Source organism: Bufo bufo, chromosome 5, assembly GCF_905171765.1.
Source record: "Bufo bufo chromosome 5, aBufBuf1.1, whole genome shotgun sequence".
Taxonomy (NCBI): Eukaryota; Metazoa; Chordata; class Amphibia; order Anura; family Bufonidae; genus Bufo; species Bufo bufo.
This window is the reverse complement of record NC_053393.1, coordinates 347,216,786-347,230,044: the sequence shown is the minus strand read 5'-3', so window position 1 is coordinate 347,230,044 and position 13,259 is coordinate 347,216,786.

Here is a 13,259-nt window from a genome sequence, read left to right as displayed (position 1 = left end):
TAAACCTGCTGAACCACCTAGAGACATAATATGTCGTCTATTAAATTTCCAAGACAAGGAAGCCATTTTGGAAAGTGCAAGGAAGAAATCGGAAGTCATGTTTAGAGAACACCGCATCCATGTTTATCAGGACTTAGCTCCGATTACCTTGAAGAAGCGCAAGACACTTAAACCCCTGACTGAGTGGCTTATACAGCGGAAAATCATCTATCGGTGCACTTTCCCTTTCAGCATATCATTCCTTTACAAGGGGAGTAGGATCACGATCAGAACATACGCCGACCTACAGCACGCGTTACAGCATGTAGAGATCCCTGATATGGAGATCGAAAACTGGGACTTCATCCAAGATGCCGCCTCCTTATCTGAAGTCCCTAAACCGCAACCCTTTGAACCCAGGAGGACCCCCAAAGCCCATCGTCAAAGGAAGAAAGCCAACTTGATCTCTCCTAGACGTCTTTCCACGGACTCTTTTTGAACCTTTCTCCTGGTTCTTTATTAAGTTGCCGGAGAGGAAACCAGGTTTCTATTCCCTTCCGTCCATATGTAACTACTGTTATGGTTTTTTGGTTCCTTACCCTTACCCTCTCCCTCCTTCCACCCCTTTCCTTCCATCCCTCCCCCCCCCTCCCTAGCCTTTCCCTCATTGTATTGTATTTTCCTTTCTTCTTCACTTTCTATGTATTTCTTTAAGGGAGCCTATTCTAGTGGAGAGTTGATCCTATCATTTTTCTATCCAATTTGGATTTAGATGCCTCTCCTCTGGTATGATCTCCTTTGTTTCACTACTCCCCTTCTGGTTCTGTCCATTAACCCAGAGCTAGAGGGAATTTTTTGGCTCACCCTTAGGTTTGGGAAATATATATAATTTGCTTTCTCGGTATTAGAATGCAAGTATAAGGGTCATTACCCATACTTCCCCCTATGTACATGATTTTGCAGATATACTGCTTATGTTTCTTGTTTTCTTTTCATTATTTTAGTTATTTGGTTCGTTACGTTACCTCGTCACCAGAAAATTCCGGAAGGATGGTAATGGTGTGGGATGCACGATTAAGGTTTGACCTGACTATACTGCCTATAGATCACTACACTCCTACATCTATCAGAGTAAAGCTCCCTTCCCCTCACGTTCAAGATGGCTGACCTCAAATTAGCATCTTACAACGTCAGGGGCTTTAACTCCCCTTCCAAAAGAAGGCAAGTGTTCGGAATGCTGAAGAAGGAGCGAGCCACAATAGTGTTCCTTCAGGAAACGCACTTAAAGATAGGTAATTTCCCTAACCTTACCTATTCCTACTTTTCTCATTGGTTCCACAGTGGTTCTAATTCTTCCAACTCTAGAGGTGTGAGTATAGGGATGCATAAAGGAGTTCAGTTTCATCTTCTGGACCAATGTTTGGATCCAGAAGGAAGATACATAATGTTGAAGGGGACAATCCTTCAAAACTTATATACGTTTGTTAATGTATACGTCCCTAATAAGAAACAAATTCCATGGTTGAAAAATATTCTGGACAAAATTAACAGTTTTACGGAAGGCACATTAATACTAGGGGGAGATTTTAACTTGGTTTTAAACCCTCTTTTAGACTCCTCATCAGGAAAGTCTCCTCACTCTCAGTCAGCAATTCGCTCCTTAACCTCTAAACTCTGGAAAGCCCAAATCATTGATATTTGGCATACCTTCCACCCAGATACTAAGGATTACTCCTATTACTCAAATGTCCACGGCTCTTATCAGCGTCTGGACTATTTCTTTATCTCTAAAAATCACCTCCAGTATTGTAAGGAACCATCCATAGGTAATATTCTCCTTTCCGACCACTCCCCTATTTATATTTCTATCAACTTGCCAAAGAAAAGTAGAACCTATACATCTTGGAGATTGAATGAGCAAATTCTTGGAAACACTGAGTCTATTGCAAAAATCCAAAAAACTCTGACGGAGTATTTCCATCTTAACTCCACCTCAGAAATTTCTCCCCAGACACTATGGGACGCCCACAAAGCTGTGGTGAGAGGACAGTGCATTAGCATTGGTGCCCATCTCAAAAAAACTAGAAATCAAAAAATAAACGATTAGAAAAATCCCATAAAGTGTCTCTACTAAAAACTCATTTGGAGGAGTTAAATAGTTATAGACGTTCCCTTAGAGACCTTTTAAATACTCTCTCAGCAAAATATTACTTGAATTCGCAATATAAGATCTACGCGCATGGAAACAAAGCCTCTAGGTTTGTTATGAATAGGGTTAAACAGAGGAAATCAAACAACTTCGTACATAAACTAACTAATGCCTCAGGTTCACACATTTTTGATTCAGATCAAATTGCAAAGCAATTTAGGAATTATTATGAATCCCTATATAACCTGGAGGGACTTACCCCCTCTCCTCCATCTCCTGAGCTATTATCATCCTTTTCCGAGTTCTTGGGGAAATTACATCTCCCCTCCTTGTCGGAAGAGAATAAATCACTGTTGGCTTCCCCCTTCTCTCCTACTGAACTCCTAGAGGTTATCCATAATTCTCCTAAAGGGAAAAGCCCAGGCCCGGACGGCCTTCCTATTTCTTATTACTCTACATTCCAGGATATTCTTATTCCCCATCTCATTCCGCTTTTTAACCTTACCCTAACCAGTATTCCCTTATCCAAAGATATGACCAAAGCCCATATTGTCCTAATTCCCAAGGAGGGTAAGGATCCCTTATTATGCCCTAGTTATAGGCCCATCTCTCTCCTTAACATCGACCTCAAATTACTAGCGAAAATGCTGGCGAATCGACTAGCTTCTATACTACCTTCTTTGATCCACAGAGATCAAACTGGCTTTGTTAAGGGGAGAGAGGGTAAGGACAATACTGCTAGGGTCCTTAATATCCTCTTTCACGCCAAAAAAAAAGCTGTTCCATTGGTCCTTCTCAGCACAGATGCTGAGAAGGCATTTGATAGGGTTAAATGGTCCTTTATGAAATATGTCCTCTCCTCTCAAAAATTCCCCTTACCTTTCCTATCAGCCATAGATGCCATGTACTCAAATGCCTCTGCCTCAATCTCAATTAATAATACCTTATCATCCCCATTCATGATATCTAATGGTACCCGTCAGGGTTGCCCCCTCTCCCCTCTCCTCTTTGTATTGATTATGGAACCCCTATTGCAGTCTATTAGATCTGACAAGGATATCAAGGGGATACGCCTTGGGGACCAGGAACATAAGACAGCGGCCTTTGCCGATGATCTGTTGATCATGATCAGTAACCCAAATGTTGCTCTCCCCAGAGTTTATCATCACTTAGAAAATTTTAGTAAACTTTCCAACTTTAAAATTAACCACAGCAAATCCTTAATCATTCATTCTGGCCTTTCTAACTCCTTGAAAAATCATCTAAAACTGAACTCACCCTTTAACTGGACGGCCCCGCATTTAACCTATCTTGGCATTAAAATAAGTAATGATCCCTCCCAACTTTTTGCCTTAAATTATACCCCCCTTTTGAGTCACATATCCACCACTTTGAAAAACCTAGACCTGCCAATATTTTCTTGGTTTGGTAGGAAAAACCTTCTTATGTCTTTAGTATTACCCAAACTGTCTTACTTACTTCAGGTCCTCCCTATTCCCATTCCCTCTTCCTATTATGCTTCGCTTAGATCACTTTTTAGCTCATTCATCTGGAACAGAGGGAAGGCCCGACTCTCATACAAATCCCTAAACAGACCCAAAGCTCTTGGTGGTATTGCGCTACCGGATCCTGAATTGTATGGAAAGGCCATCCTCCTCTCCAGAATTGTGGACTGGTTGAGATCTCCCCCCCATAAATCCTGGGTCCAAATGGAACAATCTTTAGCCAAAACATCCTTTAAAACTCTCCTACTGGGCCATAAATGCCCTCCCCCTGTATCACCAGACGTAACCCCTTTAATTAAAGCTACTTACAATACTTGGAAATGGCTTCAAGCCACTCATCTTCATATCCCCTTCCCTTCTCCACTTCTCCAAATAAGAGATATCTTACAAATTGCTCCCAAGGTTTTCCAAGAGTGCTTACCCACTAACCTGAAAGAGTCTGAGGTTAAGCTGAGAGATTTATACCAAGATAACAAGCCCATATCTCTAAATAGTTTAAAAGAAAGCCTCTTAATCCCATCATCTCTCCCACTCAGGAATCCCATATATTTTATTAAGGCTTACTTATCTCAACATGTCTCTTACAGTGACCTGATAAGACCTCTGAACTGGTTTGAGAGCTTGGTAGAGAGTTCGCAAGACCCTATAAAAATGATATCACAATTTTACAGCAGAATAAGATCCCAAACAACTTCTATTTTACCCTCCTTTATCGGTTTATGGGAGAAGGACTTAAAACGTACTTTTTCAGCTAAAGAAATTCATATTATTTTGAACTCTCCTCACAAAGCATCTAGATGTGTACGCATTCAAGAAAATGGGTTCAAGATAATCACTAGGTGGTATAAAACCCCGGACGTGGTCTCTCGATACTCATCATCTGGTTGTGACAAATGTTGGAGATGTCTTGCTGATAGAGGTTCTTACTTACATATTTGGTGGGAGTGTCCGAAATTACTATCTTGGTGGAACAAAATATTCCAAATTAGCAATCACATCTGTGGTGGGGATCTCTCCCCCTCCCCCGAGATAGCTCTCCTGAACATTTTCCTTCTTAACCATAAAATCCCAAACCTAGGTCTTTTTAAACATCTGATTGCAGCAGCCAAACTGCTTATCCCTAGACTTTGGCTCTCCACAGAAATCCCTCCTATTAAGCAATGGCTTTCGAAGGTTGACCAGATCCACAGATTTGAGGAACTTTCCTCCTGGGAGCTGAGAAACTTCCAAAAGTTTTCAAAAACGTGGGAGGCATGGAAAACATTTAGGAACTCCAACGACTTGCCAACAGTATAAGTTGAACTCAATGGGGACTATTGCATCCTCTGAACAGGTCGTAACCTGAGGGTTTTCACCCTCCATTATCACATCTCATTATCAATGTGTCTTTGCACCCATACCTTACCATCTCTTTCTTGTATGCCGGATCCCTGGAAAGAGAGGCTTTATTATACAATGATATCCTCGCACTTATATATGTCTAAGTTATGTGACGTTAAAGTTGTATGTTATTTGACGCTACAGACAGGAGGTTACCCCTCCTTATTGTATGGAATGCTGAAGTTTCTTAATAAAAAATTTATAAACAAAAAAAAAAAAAAAAAGAATAGCAGAAATATAAAAATAAAAAATATATATGACCTGTCCTATTTTTTTGATGGACAACGGTTCACGGACCCATTCAAGTCAATGGGTCCGTGAAAAAACACGGATGCACACAAGATTGGCATCCGCGTCCGTGATCCGTGGCCGTAGGCTACTTTCACACAGACGGATCCGCTGATCCGTCTGCATAAAAGCTTTTTCAGAGCTGAGTTTTCACTTCGTGAAAACTCAAATCCGACAGTATATTCTAGGACAGAGGCGTTCCCATGGTGATGGGGACACTTCAAGTTAGAATATACTAAGAACTTTGTACATGACTGCCCCCTGCTGCCTGGCAGCACCCGATCTCTTACAGGGGGCTGTAATCCGCACAATTAACCCCTCAGGTGCCGCACCTGAGAGGTTAATTGTGCGTATCATAGCCCCCTGTAAGAGATCAGGTGCTACCAGGCAGGATGGGGCAGACCCTTCTCCCCTGTATTTAACTCATTGGTGGCCAGTGCGGCCCCCCTCCCTCCCCTGTATTTAACTCATTGGTGGCCAGTGCGGCCCCCCTCCCTCCCCAGTATTATATTCGTTGGTGGCCAGTGCAACCTACCCTCTCCCCCCCACCTAATTAAAATAACCTTCCCCCATCATTGGTGGCCAGTGCGGCCTCCCCTCTTTCCCCCCCTAATTAAAATCACCTTCCCCCATCATTGGTGGCCAGTGCGGCCTCCCCTCTTCCCCCCTAAATAAAATCCCCCCCATCATTGGTGGCCAGTGCGGCCTCCCCTCTCCCCCCTCCCTAATTAAAATCACACCCCCATCATTGGTGGCCAGTGCGACCTCCCCTCTCCCCCCCCCTAATTAAAATCACCTTCCCCCATCATTGGTGGCAGCGGAGAGTTCCGATCGGAGTCCCAGTTTAATCACTGGGGCTCCGATCGGTAACCATGGCAACCAGGACGCTACTGCAGTCCTGGTTGCCATGGTTACTTAGCAATTTTTAGAAGCATTATACTTACCTGCGATGTCTGTTACCGGCCGGGCGCTCCTCCTACTGGTAAGTGACAGGTCTGTGCTATAGGCAATGCGCCGCACAGACCTTTCACTTACCAGGACAGTCATTCTTTGCAACAAACTTTCACCTTTACTGACTGTAGAGGTAGTTTCCACTGGTTTATATTCCCAACACTTCAGTCTAGTACTCCTTTCTGTTAATCTCCAATATCCACAGTTGGTATGGTCATATCTTAACACAATTACCATAGACTGGGTCAGTTCCAGTCAAACAGATGTACTTATCAGACCAAAACCAAGTGTCCTATCTGTCATCTGTCTTACAGTCCACTATACTGAAAAAGTCAACTTAGTTGTTCCTGACTCATCTTCATAATATAATACAGTTGGGATTTGATTTGACTGTGATTTCCCCTTTGTGCAATATGTAACAAACAATACGACATGAAACAAAACATTATGGCTCTTATAGTCCTGGCACTTGATTGCAATATGACACGTAGACCCAATCAGGCTCTCCTTCCAATTCGACAGCAGTGGCGGCAGTTATCAGGACTTGATGTAGATCTTCAAACCGTTGCTCTAGGACTTTCCGCATGTCTCTTGTTTCACCAGTACCCAATCTCCTGATTGTAAAGAATGAATCGCTTCTATACAGTCTGAATTCTAGGAAACAACTAAAACTTGGAAATACACATTAGACAATTTGTGCAACAGACAACATAATTTTGGAAAACTACTATGCTGCATCTGGAACTATTGGGGAAATAGAGACCTAATCCAGGGGCATTCCCAAAGAGTACTTCATAAGGACTTAGGCCTATCTTCAGGTTAGATGTGTCCTGGATGGATAAAAGACCCAGGGGTAGATACTCTCACCTCAGTCAGTATCTTTTAGCTGTAGCCTTTGCTACAGGCCAAATCTCAGAATATCCTGGGAAGAGATCAATACAGACAGACATATTCACACTGTTCCACCTTTGTTCTGAATGTAGTCAATCCACAGTCTCTGAAATGTGTAAGATGACCTTGGCATATGCCTTCCTGGAACTCCCATAGTTCTCCCATCATTATTACAGCATTCACCTTCAACTAACCTAGTGGCAGCATTGTTGAACCCAGGAGCCATCCACCACAGAACCCAATCACACCTTCTCTCTCTTGATTTGCCCATGTTCTAAATCAATCCTCTTTAGGTAGAGTGCCCTCTAAAGAAAGAGTTTCTTACCAACCCTCCAGAGTTCTCAATCATCACTTCTACCTTTGTTCTTTGATGTTTCCTTTCAGCCTCTGTAGCCTGTATCTAAAAAAGACAAACTTTTTGGAAGTCCAATGGCCCTAAGCCATCCTGTATCACACAGACTTCCACTTAGCGTAGACTTCAGGTAATAGTTTAGCCTCTACCTTCTCAGGCAGCATCAGAGCATCAAACATATTTCATACACTCAGCATTCATTATTGATGGGCTTACCCATGGACAAACAAAATCTCTGCTTCACCAGATTAGACCATAATAATGAGTGATACCAAAGGCATACCTGGATTAACATTGATGTTAGCAGTCTTACCCTGCTCTTCAGCTCTGTCTCCTACACTAACTGCTGGAGGGAGTGGTTCTTTCTTGACAACACCAAATTAAGTAGGAACAGCATATCCTGTCCGAGATGATCCATCTTCCAGGAACCTGAAATTATCTACCAGAAACTCAAAAATGTGGTTATTAATTGGAGACAGTCATGTGAATTAGAATTTTTATTTACTACTCCTGAAAAGCAATTTTTATTTTTATTTACAGAGGTGGGAAAGCACTACTACTCCCAGAAAGCACTACTATTACTACTCCCTCCCCTCCTCCAGACACAGCAGAGTAGTCAGATCTAATTTTGCACACCCTTAAGATGGTGATTAATTGGTGAGAGGAGTAGGAACTTCATTACTATCTACTCCTACACATGTGATACTACCCTTAGCCATGAGAAATCATGGAACATGTTTGCTATGAGGCAATGGAAACAGATCCCAAGGATTGTATAGATAATAGGGATCCAGCATTTGATTCTGGATTGTTAATTCCTTATGGGCGTCGCCCTTGAAAGGCTGAACATTTGAAGCTCCTCCCACGGGCGAGGAAGTGGGCAAGTACATACAAAGTCTTCCTTCCCCCTCCTTGTGGGGAGGCCTTTGTTTGATTTAACTTAAAAAAATAGAGTGATATAGGGAACTTCACTCAGGCCTGGCTAATACTAGATCTTTTCAGATGATTCTCAAAACCATCCACAAAGGCAGCAGTTAAGATTTTCTTATGCATCTCTAAGGTATGCTCAAAAATCCAAATTCACCCAACTTTCCTGGAGTCTAGTGAAAACTTTCTCCACACTCTATGTCCTGTCCTGATGACAATGTGACTGACTGATGACCTAAATGATTCCTCCTAGACTCAATGATCTTCACTATGCATTAGATCCCCAGCTCTACATTGGACTAAGTTTTCCAAATCTCACCAATAATATGAGAAAACTCTCTATATTTTAACTAATTTTCTAGAAAGCAGCATAAGTAAGTTCTCTGAATTGGGAATTCTATTCATCATGGCAAAATTGATGTTACTACTGGGTGTGGTAGATGTCATACATCATACAATGTTGCAGATATCCCTACACTTTCTATATCTTAATAAGGACTTAGAATGGGTGCAACCTTAGATTGATAGGATTGGACACTTCCAATTGGCATCATGGCACAATCACTGTGGGCACCTTCTTAACTAGTGAAGCATACAATTGGGAAAGGTTAATGAATAGAGCCCTGTCTGGAAGATCTATAGATAACAGACGTTAGTATCTTCACAGTCTGCAGATGTATTGCCAGTAACCAGCCCCCCTCCCCCCCAACCCCCGTATGGAGGGGGGTTTCAGTAAGAGCACATGGAAAGGAAAGGAGCAAAATACAGATGGGAGGGATTCTTTTTGAGAGCACATTCCAGAGAGAAAACAGGAAAAGTTCTTGTGGAACTACAAGTCACATAATTACTTTTGAAAGTTACAGCAGATGTGATGGGGGAAGGGATGCCACATGGCAACTTCTTTGTTCTCTGTATGATTCAAAATCCTCCATCTTGTAATAAGAAATCCTGCTTATTTCATTTCTCCAACTTACTTCAATTTCTCTCAGTCACTTCCATAGACAATTTCCACCATAACTCAGCTTGCAAAAGCCTATTATTATCCTTCAACCAACTTCTCTTTTCCTTGAATACACTTATCCACAATCCTTTCATTTAATCTACCGGTTTCTGGCATATCAGTTGCACACATGAACAATATTAACTTCATAACTGAAACTTTAGTTTCGATATGGAGCCTCTAGGGGAACTCTTACACAATACTACGTATTTCCGGATAATACCGGATAACTCTGCTACACAGTATGACTTAATGCTTTCATATTTTTAACTGAAACATTTGCTCTTTTTCTTGCATTTGCTGAGCCTCTGTTACATCTCCTCACTATATCCTGTAACATTAGAATTACCCATTTTATATGTTAATATTTTATTAATATTCTAGATTCTTCCTAGTCGGGGAAACCACAAATATTTTTAACCTAGATTCTTCCTAAACGGGAAATCAACAAAATTCTCAACCTAGATTCTACCTAATTGGGAATTCACAAAAAATAATAAAAAAAACAACAGAAAAAAAAAACTAAAAGTCATCCAATTAGGGGAACTCAAACCTATATAATATAGATTCTTCCGAATAGGGGAACTCAAAACTACACATAATCTAGATCCTTCCGATGGGAATACAATTATTCCTTTTTCCAAAAACCCTAGTCAGAGTCTGGCTGGGATCCAATTCTACATCACAGGATAAGCAACTCAGCTGTCTAACAACTTCTGCCTTAGTTCCAGCATGTCCTACCACATGAAAAGCCACACAAAGAAGGAATACTCAAATGGGTTCTTACGGACAGATCAGCTATAATTTGAACCCTTCTATCGCGATAACACCAATTCAACTCTTGAGAACCCACAAAAGTGGACGTTTCAGAGGAGAATCGTAAGAAATAAAGCTTTCTTACCTTACCGGCATGTGATCTCGTCTGACGGTTCAGTTTAAGTCGCTCTCACCAACCAATAGAAAAGTTGCCTACCCCACGCCGGTATTTTGGGCGCATTATGCGAATAATACATTGCCGTTTTACGCAATCAAGAATAAAATCTCGAATGAGCAAATTTCCGAATATATGACGAATATTCTACAAAATATTGGTGAAATATTGCGAATAGGAATATTGCCCCTGCCGCTAATCACTAGTGAACACCTCCCCTGTGAACAATGAAGTCAGAAGGAGGAGAGATTTAAATGTATAAATTACGGTACAAATTTTGCTAAATCTTTTCTCAAAGAAATATAGATCAATCTGCTCAGCTCCTCCTTCTCTCTAACATGCTGTCTGAAGATTGCACTGCATTTTGTGGTGACAAATCCTTTTGAAGAATGATATCAATGTAAATAAGTGCCGTCATCTTGCACCATAATCAGCATTGTATAGCGATTGATGAAGCTCTCCATTAACTGAGCTTACTAGATGCTACAGATACTAAAGTACATTATTATATGTAGTGATGGACAAACATCTGCCTGGAAAGGTTCGCGAACGTGATCAAATGTTCGCGAACCGCAAGTTCGTGGCGGGTCCCATTCATTTTAATGGTAGGCGAGCCTGAAAAACCGTTAGCTCATATTTGCAGCCAAGAAATAATTACTAGAAGTGCACAAATAGTCCCACAACATGGACAGTGACATTCCAGATGTATTATTCAAATTTGCGATCTCCATGAATTATTTTTTCAATGCGAAATATCGGCAATATAATGCGCAAAATAGGCGCGACCTACTACAGCAACTGTTTCCACCAGACCGAAGTTTAATGCGATTAGAAAAGATGGTTTCCAACAATCTTTGCGACGTTGAGGAAGAGATGAGGGGTAATATTCGAATTATTGGTATATAACACCCCTGCTTCCATCAGATTTTTTGGGTATATTACACCAGTTATAATTATTTTTTCTAATTGCGTTTGTCACTCTGTGTAGCTGCAGTATCGCAGCAGAACCGCTGAACACTGCTGCACAATACAAATCCACTATAATATGCTTTCTATTTTAGAAAGTATATTATAAGTGTATTACACCCCTCTGTACTGCACATCTATCAATAGTACACCTATACCAGTCCTTAAAAGGACTTTTGTGGACCTATTTAATAGTGTTTTTGTCCCTAACAGTCTGTCCTCCACACAGCAACCTTTCCCTACCCTGACAAAAGACTGAAAGTAAAATGGCGGCCAGATCGGGTCTATTTATAAGGTAGGGGGTATGTCCATGGGTGGAAACGTCTCAATTGACTGTCCTGTACTACCTGATGGATGTGTCATGGGTCAAAGTTCATCACAATGTAAAATAATATGGCGAATGCAAATATCTCCATATGTACGCATGTTCGGCAAAGTTTGCCGTGAACCAACCGCCGGGCGAACCGCAAGTCCATCTCTAATTATATGCATGCATTTTATAAAAGCATTGTAGGCTATCATTATGGAGTAATTTTTAACCCATAGGTAGAGTTGAGCGAACACCTGGATGTTCGGGTTCGAAAAGTTCGGCCGAACTTCCCGGAATTGTTCGGGTTCGGGATCCGAACCCGACCCGAACTTCGTCCCGTACCCGAACCCCATTGAAGTCAATGGGGACCCGAACTTTTCGGCACTAAAAAGGCTGTAAAACAGCCCAGGAAAGAGCTAGAGGGCTGCAAAGGGCAGCAACATGTAGGTAAATCCCCTGCTAACAAATGTGGATGGGGAAATTAATAAAAATAAAAATAAAATATATAAAAATAAACCAATATCAATTGGATAGAGGTCCCATAGCAGAGAATCTGGCTTCACGTCAGCAGAGAATCAGTCTTCATGCCATAGCAGAGAATCTGGCTTCACGTCACCCACCACTGTAACAGTCCATTGTCATATATTTAGGCCCCGGCACCCAGGCAGAGGAGAGAAGTCCCGTAACAGAGAATCTGGCTTCATGTCAGCAGAGAATCAGTCTTCATGTCATAGCAGAGAATCAGGCTTTACGTCACCCAACACTGGAACAGTCCATTGTCAGATATTTAGGCCCAGACACCCAGGCAGAGGCGAGAGGTCCCGTAACAGAGAATCTGGCTTCATGTCAGCAGAGAATCAGTCTGCATGTCATAGCAGAGAATCAGGCTTCACGTCACCCACCACTGGAACAGGCCACTGTCACATATTTAGGCCCAGGCACCCAGGCAGAGGAGAGAGGTCCCATAACAGAGATTCAGGCTTCATGTCAGCAGAGAATCAGTCTTCATGTCATAGCAGAGAATCAGGCTTCACGTCACCCACCACTGGAACAGGCCACTGTCACATATTTAGGCCCAGGCACCCAGGCAGAGGAGAGAGGTCCCCTAACAGAGATTCAGGCTTCATGTCAGCAGAGAATCAGTCTTCATGTTATGGCAGAGAATCAGGCTTCACGTCACCCACCACTGGAACAAGCCACTGTCACATATTTAGGCCCAGGCACCCAGACAGAGGAGAGAGGTCCCGTAACAGAGAATCTGGCTTCATGTCAGCACAGAATCAGTATTCATGTCATAGCAGAGAATCAGGCTTCACGTCACCCACCGCTGGAACAGGCCACTGTCACACATTTAGGCCCTGGCACCCAGACAGAGGAGAGAGGTCCCGTAACAGAGAATCTAACTTCATGTCAGCACAGAATCAGTCTTCATGTCATAGCAGAGAATCAGGCTTCACGTCACCCACCACTGGAACAGGCCACTGTCACATATTTAGGCCCCGGCACCCAGGCAGAGGAGAGAGGTCCCATAACAGAGATTCAGGCTTCATGTCAGCAGAGAATCAGTCTTCATGTCATAGCAGAGAATCAGGCTTCACGTCACCCACCACTGGAACAGGCCACTGTCACA